Raw genomic sequence first — 13291 nt, forward strand, 5'->3', positions numbered from 1 at the left:
AATTTGATCTCTCATATCAGCTGCCTCATTTGTCATGTGGCTTCTCACAAACAAAGGAAGTAGTTGTTATTGTCAGGTATTACAGCTGACAAAAGGAATGAGAGAAAGAAAAACCCTTTGCAGTAATAACTGAAAAAGAAACAATGTAAAAAGTTACATATATTCAGAAAGTGAGTAAAAAATAAATAAATAATTACTGGGCTGATAAGGTATTTTATCAAACTTCCTGTGAGCAGCCCAACTACAAAGGGCAAATATGATGTTAGACTTATGTTGAAACATCTGCACAGTACATTTTGCAATGATGGTTGAATACACATCTCTAATATCTGTTCATTTTTGGGTCAATGTTTTTTTTATCAGGATTTTAACTACTCCTATAAGAAATGTAATTTTTGTCTTTGTACCTTAATGTCAAGAAGTGTAATTTTTAAGCATTAATTCTTAGAGAAGAATCGCAAAGGAACTACTTTGTATGTCTTACCAAGGTCAAAAGTTATCAAAATTTGGTCCATAGAAATCAGTAAACCAACAAACAATTAGTACATCTTCACTGCCCTTAACAAAACCTTATATATACATATTTAATGCATAAAGTTTTAATTCCCTTATTGTGTGGATACAAATGTTGCTAATCACAGAAGAAGAAGAAGAAGAAGAAGAAGAAGAAGAAGAAGAAGAAGAAGAAGAAGAAGAAGAAGAAGAAGAAGAAGAAGAAGAAGAAGAAGAAGAAGAAGAAGAAGAAGAAGAAGAAGAAGAAGAAGAAGAAGAAGAAGAGCCAACAGCTCTCAACTTGCTACCCACTGAAGCTTGATCCAGGTCGGTACCTGGATGGGGAACCTCCTGCGAAGCTATGGTTGCTGCTGGTGTAAGTGGGACCAGCAGGGGACGCCCACTCTGCAGTCTGTGTGAATCCTAATGCCCCGGTATAGAGGCGGGGACACTATACTGTAGTTGGGGCCCTTTTTCGGATGAGATGTTAAACTGAGGTCCTGACTCTCAGTGGTCATTAAAGATCCCTGGGCATTTCTCGGTAAGAGTACAGAGTTATCCTGGTGTCCAGGCCAAATTTTCCCCCTCGGCCTTTACTGTGGACTCCGAATTGTCCCCATGTGTGATTGACTTGCACTTGCCCCATGTTTCTGTATTTTTTACACACTATTTCAACATTTAAGCCTTCTTCAGGTGTAAGGGGGAAAAGGAAAGTTTAAAAGAAATATGGAGAACAAAAGACAGACAAAGTAAGAAGGAATGTGGAGCAGGAGGAATGGGCATATAGCAGATGAGAATGAGGATGTCAAATTCAGGGAGAACAGGAGGAGAGGTGAGGAAAGCCGAAATCTGCAAATTAATGAATAGGATTTAGAAGGAGATGAGTCTGTCTTTGAGAGAAAGGGGAAGGTGTGATCCAAATGTAGGAATGAATTCGGTTTTGAATGTCTTTCTCTAGCAGGAGTTCTGAAACCCATGGGAGGACGCAGATGTAGAGATCAGGAAGATTGTGGCAGGTAGATGTGAAATGGTGAACTGTTGGTTTGGCGAGATCTTTGATCCTCACAGCTCTGACATGTTCTCTAAAATGGTCTGCCAGTTTTCATGATGTCACCTGGGTGACTCAGAACTGTCCAAAGGGGCCTTGAATGTGTCTTGTCTTGTACATCTATTTTCAGGTGATGCAGTGGGTTCTGGTGTGGATGGTTGCTGTGGGCACTTAAAGGAGCTGAAGAAGGTTGAGCAGATTAGGTGGTCATGAGGCGGGCAGGAAGGAGGGTTCCAGTGTAAGGGTCATGTTGTAAGATGGGAAAATTGCCATGCATGGTCCTGGAAATAGAAAAGGTGTTAGGATGGTTGAGAAGCACCAACTGAATGTGTTTGTGAGTCTGGTTATTCCTATTTGGGTTGATGATCTGAGTATTTTTGGCTCAGGTGTGGGCTCTGTCAATAATATGCGTTGAATATCCCCTGTCAATGAGAAACCAGGGGGTGCCAGAAATGAGTGCCAAATATCTGTCAAGCCCATCTCATTACCCCCACCAGACAGATGCTTAGTACCTGGGAAAAATGAAAAATTCTTCCAAATAAAGTAACTCATTAAATTTCACAATTATGAGTTTTGGTGGAATGGAAACCAGGAGGCACTGCCACAGAATGTGTGGTGGTACATGTATGTGTTAGTTAGGTGAGTTATGATTTGATCCAGGAGTGTGTCTGTCTCTCTGCTGAGTTACATTCAAGGACTACTGTACACCTAATGAGAGAATGGGGAAGGAACCAAGGCCTGCCAAAGAAAGGAGCTTGTAAGTTTACATTTAAGGTTTTAATGTATCTCCATTCCTGTCTTTCCAAGCATTGAGCACCGTTCAATTATTTTTATGTTAGATGAGCTAATGGCCAAGTGGAGAAGTGAAACAAGGTGAAATGACATCATTTCCACATCTTAATGTCTTTTTGTACTACTCAGGGTAATCAGACTTTATAGCTCCCCCTTCTGGTCATAAAAAATAAGCAAGGTTTTAACAGGCATTACATCTTTGGGCTACTAAAATACTAAAACACAATCCACACCTGAGGAAGGCTCCACAGCTAAAACGTTGTGTTTCCTTTCTTTTCTTTCCAGCATGGAATAAGACCGTTAACTGTTCCTTTGTAAAATACAATACTTCTATTTAAGCATTAAGAAATGTTCCATTGAACATTGAAGGTGTAGCATAGCCAAACACTCTCTTCCTATGTAATTGTAAATATGAACACAGCAGGATGCTGCACTTAAGTAAATAATAATATACTCAAATCCAAACAAACATGATTTTGGCTATTATGATAAATATTACAAATATAACAAAATACAGCAGGTACATTAGTGTCTTTAAACTGAGGTCACTTTACAATTTTCACTGGAGTCATATAACTAAAGATGACAAACTACACAAATCCACAAATGAAAAGCAAAGAAAATCTTAAGAAAAAGATTTTGCTCTTAAGTGATTGCTGACAGTGTAATTGTAATAAAGTCTGGGTTTTATTCAAACGTAACGGAGGACTCCGACTGAATTTGAGGTCTGGATAGCACGTTTCTGCTCTGCAGGAACCACTGTAAGGCAGCAGGGTGGTTAGTACTGCTGCTTTATAGCTTCGGGGGTCTTGCCTGTTCTCCCTGGTTTAACATCGCGCTCTGGTTTCCTCCATGATAAATGCTGTTTAAGTTTGATTGGCTAGTAAGTGGTCCGCTTCCAAGGAAGTTTTTCAAGGGGACTTAATACTTGGTGGGATTGTTCCTAACAACAGTGACATTAAACCAAATGAGCATGATGTTTATGGATTGAAATCTTATATTTTTCATTAAAAGATGTGTTAATCTTGTATTGATAAACATGTCTTTTAATGAAATTAGGTATACTACTTTTTTTTCCATTGTCTTAGAATTGCCAATGTTCTAAGAAAAAGTGGAAATGAGAACAGCAAAGAAATCATGCCCTGGACATGAAGACTAAGACAATAAAGAGTAAAATAACAGATTTTACGGGCATTCAGCCCAAAAGAAACCCTTTTCAAGTTTCTTTGTAAAGGAACCAGCACTTTAACATGACTTTGAAGCACAAGTGTGGTATTATAGTTACAAAGCTAATAAAAATAACATTTTCCAGCAGGCAAAAGTTTTACAAAATGCTTAACATTGTTTACAAAATGTTAATGACATTTTACCTGTGATAAGGATCCATGATAAGAGCAATTAAAGTATTTCTTGTAACAAGAATCAAACGTTTATAATGATTTCAAATATACATTCAACCTTAAATATAATAATTATCACAATGTTAATAAGTTCTAAAGACCATTAGCAGACTAAAACCGAAAACCACAAAAGGCTCACAAAAGGCTGGTAAATGGGTCTTGTTGAAGCTGTTTCAGAAAAATGAGAAAAACACCTATTCCTTGAAAGTGAAACACAATATAAGGTCTTTTAAACAATTCATCAAATTTTTAAGAAAAAATAAATAATTATCTGAGGCATGTAAGTACATGTAGAGTTTATATATTATAATATTAATGGTGTGCATTATTATCTGCTCTAAGTTCACATTCTAACACAGTAAAATCACTTTGAAAAAAAAAAACTTTTTCAGAGAACTCTTTCCCCTCTATTCTTAGTTTGGCATTTTGATTGCCTTCTGTTTTCACAGCTTTAGTTCATTGACCTGTGCTCTTGTTATGTAAATGATTTAATAGATCTTTTTGAATTCACATTTAGGTGCTAATGTTGGCTCAAAAGTCACCTGACTATAATCTAAACAAAGTTAAAATTTGCATTATAATAATACTCTTAGTGTCATACTAGTTCCAGGAAAGGGGATGACAAACATAATTCTTTCAAGGATGTTGAGTGATTGTCATGATAATGATTATTCAGACTGCTGCCTCTTCAAACTTGTGTGTCTCCGGGAAGTTGTTGAGATATTCCCCAGGCCTCTGAACAGTCATGTGATCTACTGAAAAGGTAAATAACATAGTTAATATAGAAGAAACACAAGGTTGCTGGTCTAGAAAGACAATACATTATGAATTGAAAGAAAATATAAAAAAATGGTAATATTGGAAAATTGGTGCAAAGAAAAACATTTTAGCATTTTAGGTTGTAAGACAAATTATCATACCTGTTTATTTAGTACCATTTATGAACATATTTTTGCAATTATGACAATTATTTTACAAGAGAATGTTTTCACAACTACTACTTTTTTTAGCTGACTCTAGACTTCCAGTTGCTAAACGTACATAATGTATGTCATCAGTAGGGGGCGCATGAAGTAAGGAAAAGAAATATAATTCTTCGAGGGGCCCAATAAGTCTTTTTATAAATTCTCATTAAATGAATATGTAGAAATATCGGGAAACAGACGAGGAAAAAGCAGAAGTTAATTCCACAAAGAAAAGTCAAACAAAAATAGGGAAGACTACGTAACAATTCAACCGTGAAGCCTTCCAAAACATTGTGTATTTCACGTTTTACTTTTAGGGTGGAGTTATTAACCTCAACATGTTCACAGTGTTTTTTCATCTGCTGACTTTGAATCAAAATCCTTTTTAAAAACTTAAGGTCAGGTTCACAGAAACAATGGTGATTGAAATAGGGTTATTTTGTGTTAAGCAATGTCCACGTGGTAGGGCTGGCTAGTTCATTAATCAGACAGCAGTTGGAACTTCCAGTATCACATGCCATTACATGAAAAGCTGAAGCACTCTCAGACAGGGTAAAAATTTGAAAGTCTTGTTATTGACTTTTTTTAGAGAAATAGTACTGAAAAATGTCATTAGTTTTGATTTTCCGAGCATACAAAATGAGGTGAAATAAGCATAATGTTGTGGCGAAAATAGGAAAGGAAAATAGAAATTGTCCGACATACATCATATATTTCAAGGATTCATTGACGTGTTAAAGAATCGGCTTCTGACTCGATGTCAACAAACTGCGTGAAACCAAGAGTCCATATTGCTCATCACGCATATGAATAGTTTGTCAACATGGTCAATATAATAATGATTTAAATTACATTAATTAGAATACAAAACAAATATTGAAACAGGTATTCTTTGAAAAACATGAAAAATAAATGTAAAACCCGCAAAAAATGTACTGTCAGAAAGTCAGATAATAACTAAACAGAATTACTTTATTTTTTAACTGAGGTTATGCCATTGCCCACATTTATAAAGAAAAAGGGTAAATGTTTAATATTTTCTTTTGCAAAGGTGAGATTGAATATGATATTTGTTAGAACAGTAAAATAAGAGAACAGGGTAATGTGTTAGTCCAATCTTGTATTGAGTTGCAAATACAAAAATCTTAAATAAAGGGAGTTCAAAGAATAAGCATTCCAAAGCTCATGCTCTGCATTTCAATGTGTATATACAGTATATATTAATGTATATTTAAATAAATTAAGAAAAGGTCCTACATAGCTGAAGACACTGACATCATTCCTCCAAGCTGTTTATCTTATTGTTGTTTTAATTAAATCTGGGTTGTCCAAGTGTTCTGGTTTTATTTCTTTGTAGAGCCTTTATCAAATTACATATGTCATTACTAATTCACACCAATTCAAATATGGTAAGTCAAACAGAAAATTGACATGGCACAGGTAAATAGTCAATGTAAAGAAATGCACAGGACACTTTACAGTAGACAGTAAAGTTTATACTTACAGGAAGGAAATATTACTCTTTACCATATTGCATAAAACAAAAGTTTCCTGCATGACACATCTTTGTAAATTTCCCAATTCACTTTAAAGGTTATACCAACCACTCCATTAATGAAAGATCTACCCTTTTTAACCTTTTATTATATTAAAACATATACTATGTATGATCTACAAGTTGACCAATAAATGTTGGCTGTTTTCTTGTTGAGTATTGTATAAGCTTGATTTTGCTAAGATTTGTGCTTAAAACAGAAATATTTGATATAGAAACAAGCACTTCAGACCAAATACAATGAAAATCAATTAAATTTTCTCTCAATGTGTTTTGTTTCGGCTAGATAATTATACAGCACCAAGTTAACTTACTTCAAAGGTCCCATTGGCAGGGAAAAACAGGGCCTCTTTCTATTGTCTAAAAAAAGTTACATGTCTGACTTTGCCCAGTGGGAGACTTTCATTGCCTGAAGACAGGAGGGTGTGGTTACCTTGACTACAGACTACAGCAACAACTAGGAAAGCTGTTAAACAGGTTTTGGGAGGAAGGTTGTTTTGAGAACAGGGAATGCTGGTGTACTGAGCTAAAGAAGGATTTGTTAATCTTACCAAAAGTATATTTCTGATAAAATTGAGCATGTGGAATGGCAGGGGCTTATAAAAATAATACATTATATCTAAACAGCACTTTTCATTTCAACGAATTACAAAGCTCTTCACATTCACCAAGATACCCACTTCATCTTTCACAGAAGTGCAACAGTGAGGCCAGCACATCAGATGGTGTGGTGCAAAGCTGCTTGACGATTTTAACAAAGTGGACATTTAAGGTAGAGCAGATCATTCAAGAAGAGCATAGTATTAACTGGGATTAACATCCCTGCACTTTTACAAAAAATGCTGTAGGGGGTTTAATGACTGAGTAGGCAGGACCTTGGTAAAACATCTTATTCAAAGGATGGCACCTCTTACCACACATTGTCCACAGTCACTATACAAGGGAAATGAACTGGCAAAAATTCTAGTAACAACTTTTTTCTTTCCTTAGAAGTCTCCCACTCCATTACTGACTGGGCCCAGCACTATATTAACTACAGAGAACTGATAAGATCAAGCTACACGTTGGTGACCCTGCTATATAAAAAAGTAACTTCTAAAACTAATCAAACATTCAGTTTTGACAACAGGACCGTGTATTTGTTTAACTTTTTAAATCCTGGAAATGTGGATAGCAGTTACCTTTTATAACTGTATTTGTGTAAGTGAGTTTTAGTCAATTATTAAAATAAAATAGAAAAAAGCTCTTGTTAGGATCTAATTTCTCCTTAGACCTTGGTACAGTTAGTCCCTGGGTCTGGTGTACTCTAAGCAAAATGCAATGGAAATACATGCAGCTATAGTACATCTCAGCTATGCCTAGAAGTGACTAAAGGCAATGAAGCATTTGTACCCAGGACAAAAATAAGGACACAAATGAACATAAAGTACAATTGAAGTGGAAATTAGGAACAGGATTCTCTACTTTAAACAGAGTTGAACGTCTAGAAATTGACAATACTTTTTATATACAACTAATATATAATGAGTTTTATTACATTTTTAATATATTATTAAGGCTTTTTGTAAAATAATTTAGCAAATGTTCCTGGTGTTAAAGAGAAACGACGCTGAAGTACTGTACTGTACAATGTATATATACTTTATAAGACACGCCAGAAATATAAAATATTTAAGAAATTGAATAAGAGCATAAGGCCTTCTGATAATATTTCTGATTTTACAGGCACAGAAACCCTTAATTATTCTACAGTTTTCTTCTGAGTAAGTGGTGGTATTTAATAACGTGGCAAACGTGAAAGTCACATTCTTGGATCAGACTATAGAAATGCTTATTTTTACACGTCAGGACAAATTATATTTCCCGTGGTCAGATAGTGAAAAACAAATTTGGTTAGAGCTGGTACGGTATATCCTCTAAATTAACAATCAAGGAAAGTAAGAAATCATTTATTCGCGAACAAGGACTACGAACATATTGGGTGGATGGAACAGGCATTTTATAGTCTCCTATTATTATCAGCTGTGTCACAAGGTATTGCGTAGTGAGCTGTTTACCTGCAACCTAAAAATAGCAGATTCAAAGAGACGTATTCTTCAGGAAGTGAAAAACATTTTTTACGCTGCTGGGATCAAATTGCTCTGCCCTACTTCTGGTAGCAGCATTAATCAAAATATGGCATTATTTTTGGCGTTCTTCATCCATAATTCTGTGTAAATCCTCTTAAATGGTGTTTCTTAACATTATGCAGCTGGGTTTTTTTTTCGTTCGCATAAGTTGTCTTAAAACTAACGAAGAGCTCAATTATAGGAAATGAAGATAGAATTTGATGTATTATTTCATTTTCTGACTAATTTTAAACTCACCCACCCGCATCATTTATTTATGCATAAAGAAAACATCTTATTAACATCAATGGTTTGTAAACTGCCACTGAAACCAGTGTATTGACAGATTTTACCAGGCAGAGAGGTTTGAATGTAAATACATCAATGATGATTGGAAACACATGAATCCACGGAGAACACATTTGCAATGCAAAGTTTCGCTGCATTTGCTGCTTATTTCACTTGGGCGCTTTCTTTCTGAAACGCCTTATTTGGAAACTGTCTTCTCTGTTTTTGCAGTGTTATTTTAGCTTTTGTCCTTATAGTGATCGCAAATATTAAACATTTTTTACAATAGTATAAAACTGCCTTTATTATATAAATTATTATTATTATCAAATCCAGACTCAAAACCTTCTTCTTCAGAAAAGCCTTTACTTAACTGGTTCCATTCTTCACCCCTCTGCTCTTGTATTGTTGTAATTGTAATTGTGTCTTATCTTGTGTATTCTTCTTATTTATTGTTGTAGTCTTCTTATTTATTGTTATTGTCATCCTGTAAAGCGCTTTGAAAAGCCACCTTTAAAGGCGCTATATAAAATAAAGTTTATTATTATTATTATTATTATTATTATTATTATTATTATTAAAGCTAATCGGGTATGCATAGGATTTACTCAGAAAATACATACCCCCCTTTAACTAAAATATGCATCCAGCCCTGGGAATTTCCTGCTATAAATAAAATGACAGGACCACTTTTTGTATCACGGTTTAATCTGAATTATTTCAAACGTCCCTTGATAACTTGAATTTCACAGCAAAATTTGTACAAGGAGTTTACCTGTGGATTTCCACATTGCCCAATCAGGAAATGTCTTCAGAATTAACAAACGGCCACTGTCAACTAGTTTCAGTGCCATTATATTGCTGATAACCTTTTTCCACTTTCTGAACACATAGGTATCGAAAACAAAAGTGAACAAGTTGTAATTTAGAATGAGGAATTGGTACGTCTAAGGGGATTCCCAGAGCCTCGCTGTCAGCACCAGCTCTTAAAAGCTCTTGAAATGCAGACTGCATCACAGCAGCTAGGACACTGACCGAGTGTTGGCAACTGAAGCGCTGGAATTATTCTTTGTATTAATCGTAACAGAAATATATATATATAAAAAACTGTGATAGAAAATGAAACCAGAATCAAGAAAGTCTTCGATCAAGAAGAACGAAAATCAAAAATTATTAATGAAAGGTACGTTTTAAATTACATACCTAAGCGTAGTTTTTCCTATCCTAGTGTGAACTTAAGGGAAAGGGTGTTTTTATTGTACTTCTCACTACAGGCAATTCTTCAGATCGCAAAAAAAGAATGTATTTGATTTGTATCTAGATGCTACAGGAATTACCTACTAGTGTCTAAGTATCGTTCTTGAAAACAAGTCAGAACTTGTTTTGACACCCAGTAACTGAATGTTTTTGCGCAGTGATACTGCTGCAGTCTCGGGATTCTTTAAGTGTAATTTAAGAGTTGTTAAATTGAGTTGTATGGTTATTGAGAATGTTTTTTTTCTGTTTTTTTTTCAGATCAGAAAGCCATCGCAGAATGTGCTCTTCATCTCCGGAAGATAGGAGACGTCTTCAACTTAAAGTACAAACTTCTGTACTTCTTGGAAAAAAATAATAGAACTTTTCTAAAAAAGAAGTGAAAAAATGCTTGTTGAAGAGTTTTTATTGCCAAAAACTAAAATAAAAAAATAGGGAAAATGAAGGACATAACCGACATCGAAACTATGACACAACCTTACGGAGACGGAAGAATGCTTCGGAATCCAGGGCTGGTAGCCGGTGGACCCTCGTTATGAAAGTCTGGCGATGAGATTTTCTGAGAGGTAGCCGTTAAAACCAAGACAGGATTCAGTGGATGTGTTTTACATGTTGCTTTGGAGAAAAGGAAAAAGGGACACTAGAATCTTTTTCTTCCAAGTGGCACGCAAAAGAAGCAACTGACGCAAAACCCTGAAAAAATGTTAAAGCCATCGAAAACTTCACTTTCCCTGCGAGTTTTCCTGTTTATTACAAAAGAGGAGACATCTTAAAAGAAGGGTTTGTGATGGACAAAGGAGGCGTTATTTTGCAAGGCTGATGTAAATGCATGTAGCCTGCAGTGACCTACACTGTGTGGTGGTCATGAAGACAAGGAGATGGAGATGGAAGGCATTTGTGAACATTCCCCCTCCCCCCAAAAAAACAAACTAGATTAGGCCAAGGGGCATTCCTAAGTTTTTTTTCCTATTATTTCACAGCTGGTATCTGAACATTAATAATAATTAATAATTAATAATAATAAAATTTCTTGTGTTTTTTAATTCTTGTTTAGAACTAAACGTCCCTTTCATATATGACACATTGGGATCTGATGTCACTAAAAATGCTCACGTTATGAAGAAAATGTAAACTGAAAATATTTGGATTTGTGGTGTGGATCATGACTGTATTCAGCCTAACTGTTCTGTAAGAGTGGTCAATTTTGAAATGTAATTTGGTTTGCATAATTGTAAAATAAAGCTTTCATCTCAAAGTAGAACTTCTCCTATTTTGTTGGGGTTCTTTGGTTTTTCGCAGTGTTAACAGCATAAAACTAAAAAAGTGTAAGTCATACGTTTTTTCTAGAGAGAAAAAAATATTATTATTAATAATAATAATAATAATAATAATAATAATTGCTTACACTTATATAGCGCTTTTTCTGGACACTCCACTCAAAGCGCTTTACAGGTAATGGGGACTCCCCTCCACCCCCACCAATGTGCAGCATCCACCTGGATGATGCGACGGCAGCCATAGTGTGCCAGAACGCTCACCACACATCAGCTATCAGTGGGGAGGAGAGCAGAGTAATGAAGCCAATCACAGAATTAGGACACAGGATTCTTTTCTAAAAAACAAATTAGCTAACACTGTAGACTATAAGGTGTCCTGTACAATTAACACAGATAATATCAAAGATACTTTATTATTATTGTGGTAGTGAGTTGGTTTAGTGGGTAGCAAGGTGGTGCAGTCGTTAGTGGCCCTGCCTTACTCTGCTAGGGCCCTGGGTTCAATTCCTGAAGTGCTATCTGCATGGTGTTTGTTTGTTCTCCCTGTGTTTGTGTGGATTTCCTCTGGATGGTCTGATTTCCTCCTACAATCCAAAGGCAGCCTGGTAGGTTAATTGGCTTCTTGGAACATTAACCTTCATGTGTTTGTCAGTACCCTGCAATGGACTGAAGAGTCCTGTTCAGGCTGTATCCTGCCTTATGCCTGTTCCTTGCTCTGGCTCTGCTATAACCCTGAATTGGATAGAGCTGTAAGAAAATGGTTGGATGAGTTGTTTCATCTTGCTGCTTGTGTTAATTTTTAGTTTTAATTATAAACTTATTAAACATGCAATCAAATATTGTGTAAATATCTGTAACTTCAAAGAAGGGTAGTGCATTATAGATTCACCTGTAAACCATGTGTTAGGTATTCATTAATTAAATACTACAGTTTTACAAATCATCAGCAACCACTTTACAAAAGCTATTTTGTACTAATTGACTGTTGTCGTACAATATTTAACCTATGTTTCACTAACAAGGCTTGAATTTAACATTTACTAGCACTCAAAAAGCTGTGTTATGGTGCAGAAGTACTCGGCATACAGGAGTTCTAAAATAAAGGGATACCCAGATAAATCTGGTTCTATTTAATATTACAGGATTATTGATATTGTTATACTTGTTCAAAGGTGCCATCCTATTTTGAGTAATAGAATTTGTTACAGAAATTCGAGAGGAAGTTAAAACTCTAATCTTGCCCACTTCAGGTATGTTTATATATCACTTCCCCAAATTCTCTTTGCACATCTTGCATCCATTCCAATACCCCATCTTCAGCCGTGCAGCAGCTCCCTAACTCATCCCTCACAAAAAAATAAGTGTCCCTTACCATTAGGCTGCCATTTCCTCAGCTAGGCGAATTATCTCGTCTTGTCTCTGTATCTCAGTTATTTAGATCTGACTGAACTACGGGAAATGATAATAACTAACTGGGTTAAATGCAATGGTCACCAAGCCTGATGATGTAAGAAAGTTTATTATAAATAGTTCCTCTGTTATTTATGTTGGCCTGTTCCCTGCCCCAGTGTGCAGATGTGCAGTTTACTGGGAAGCTGGTGAGTGAGGGCGCCCCCAGTAGACTGATTGACCTCTTCCCAGGATTCCCTGTCTCACTAGTATTGCCATTCCCCCATCCTTTGGGGGGTAAAAAGTCCACCATCAAAAATCCAGTGAAATGTGTAGGCTACTTGTCTGCAAAGGAACAAGGAAAGGTTTATTTCATTCTGAAAAGAGAAGAAAAGAAACAGTGTTTAGAAACGTTGTGTTTCTTTTCTTCTCTTTCAAGCATGGAATACATCCTTACTTGTTTCTTAGCAGCTCACTTGTTTTGGTTACTTGTTTAGTTTTTTTTTGCTCTGTTTTGCTTTTTCTCTGTATTTGTTCCTGGAGCAACCAAGAAGCTCAGTATGAGCATGTTGCTAAGGGCAGTAAGTAGCATAAGCCTTAGCAAATCAAATCAAATCAAATCAAAGTTTATTTATCAAATGCACAACAATATGGCATGCAGCAGTAGTTTGCTCACAAAAATCACAAGAATTCACAAAAACACAAAAATCACAAAATTGAGGT

At 35.7% G+C, this 13291-nt stretch overlaps 1 long non-coding RNA gene across 2 annotated transcripts in view; it reads left to right on the top strand.

The window, feature by feature from the left end:
• The first annotated feature begins 9329 nt into the window (after positions 1–9329).
• Positions 9330–13291, top strand: part of LOC148673190 (uncharacterized) — a 330310-nt gene continuing 326348 nt past the window's right edge. Inside the window, exons 1-2 of one of the 2 annotated variants that reach the window (XR_015935960.1) lie at positions 9330–9831; positions 10164–11163. This is a non-coding gene — a long non-coding RNA (uncharacterized LOC148673190). Of the gene's footprint in view, positions 9832–10163; positions 11164–13291 lie in introns of those variants that run through there. The other variant, XR_015935959.1, reaches the window with a different exon arrangement.

The sequence above is a fragment of the Lepisosteus platostomus genome, chromosome 4 (assembly GCF_059453375.1).
Source record: "Lepisosteus platostomus isolate fLepPlt1 chromosome 4, fLepPlt1.hap1, whole genome shotgun sequence".
In the NCBI taxonomy this organism is placed as follows: domain Eukaryota; kingdom Metazoa; phylum Chordata; class Actinopteri; order Semionotiformes; family Lepisosteidae; genus Lepisosteus; species Lepisosteus platostomus.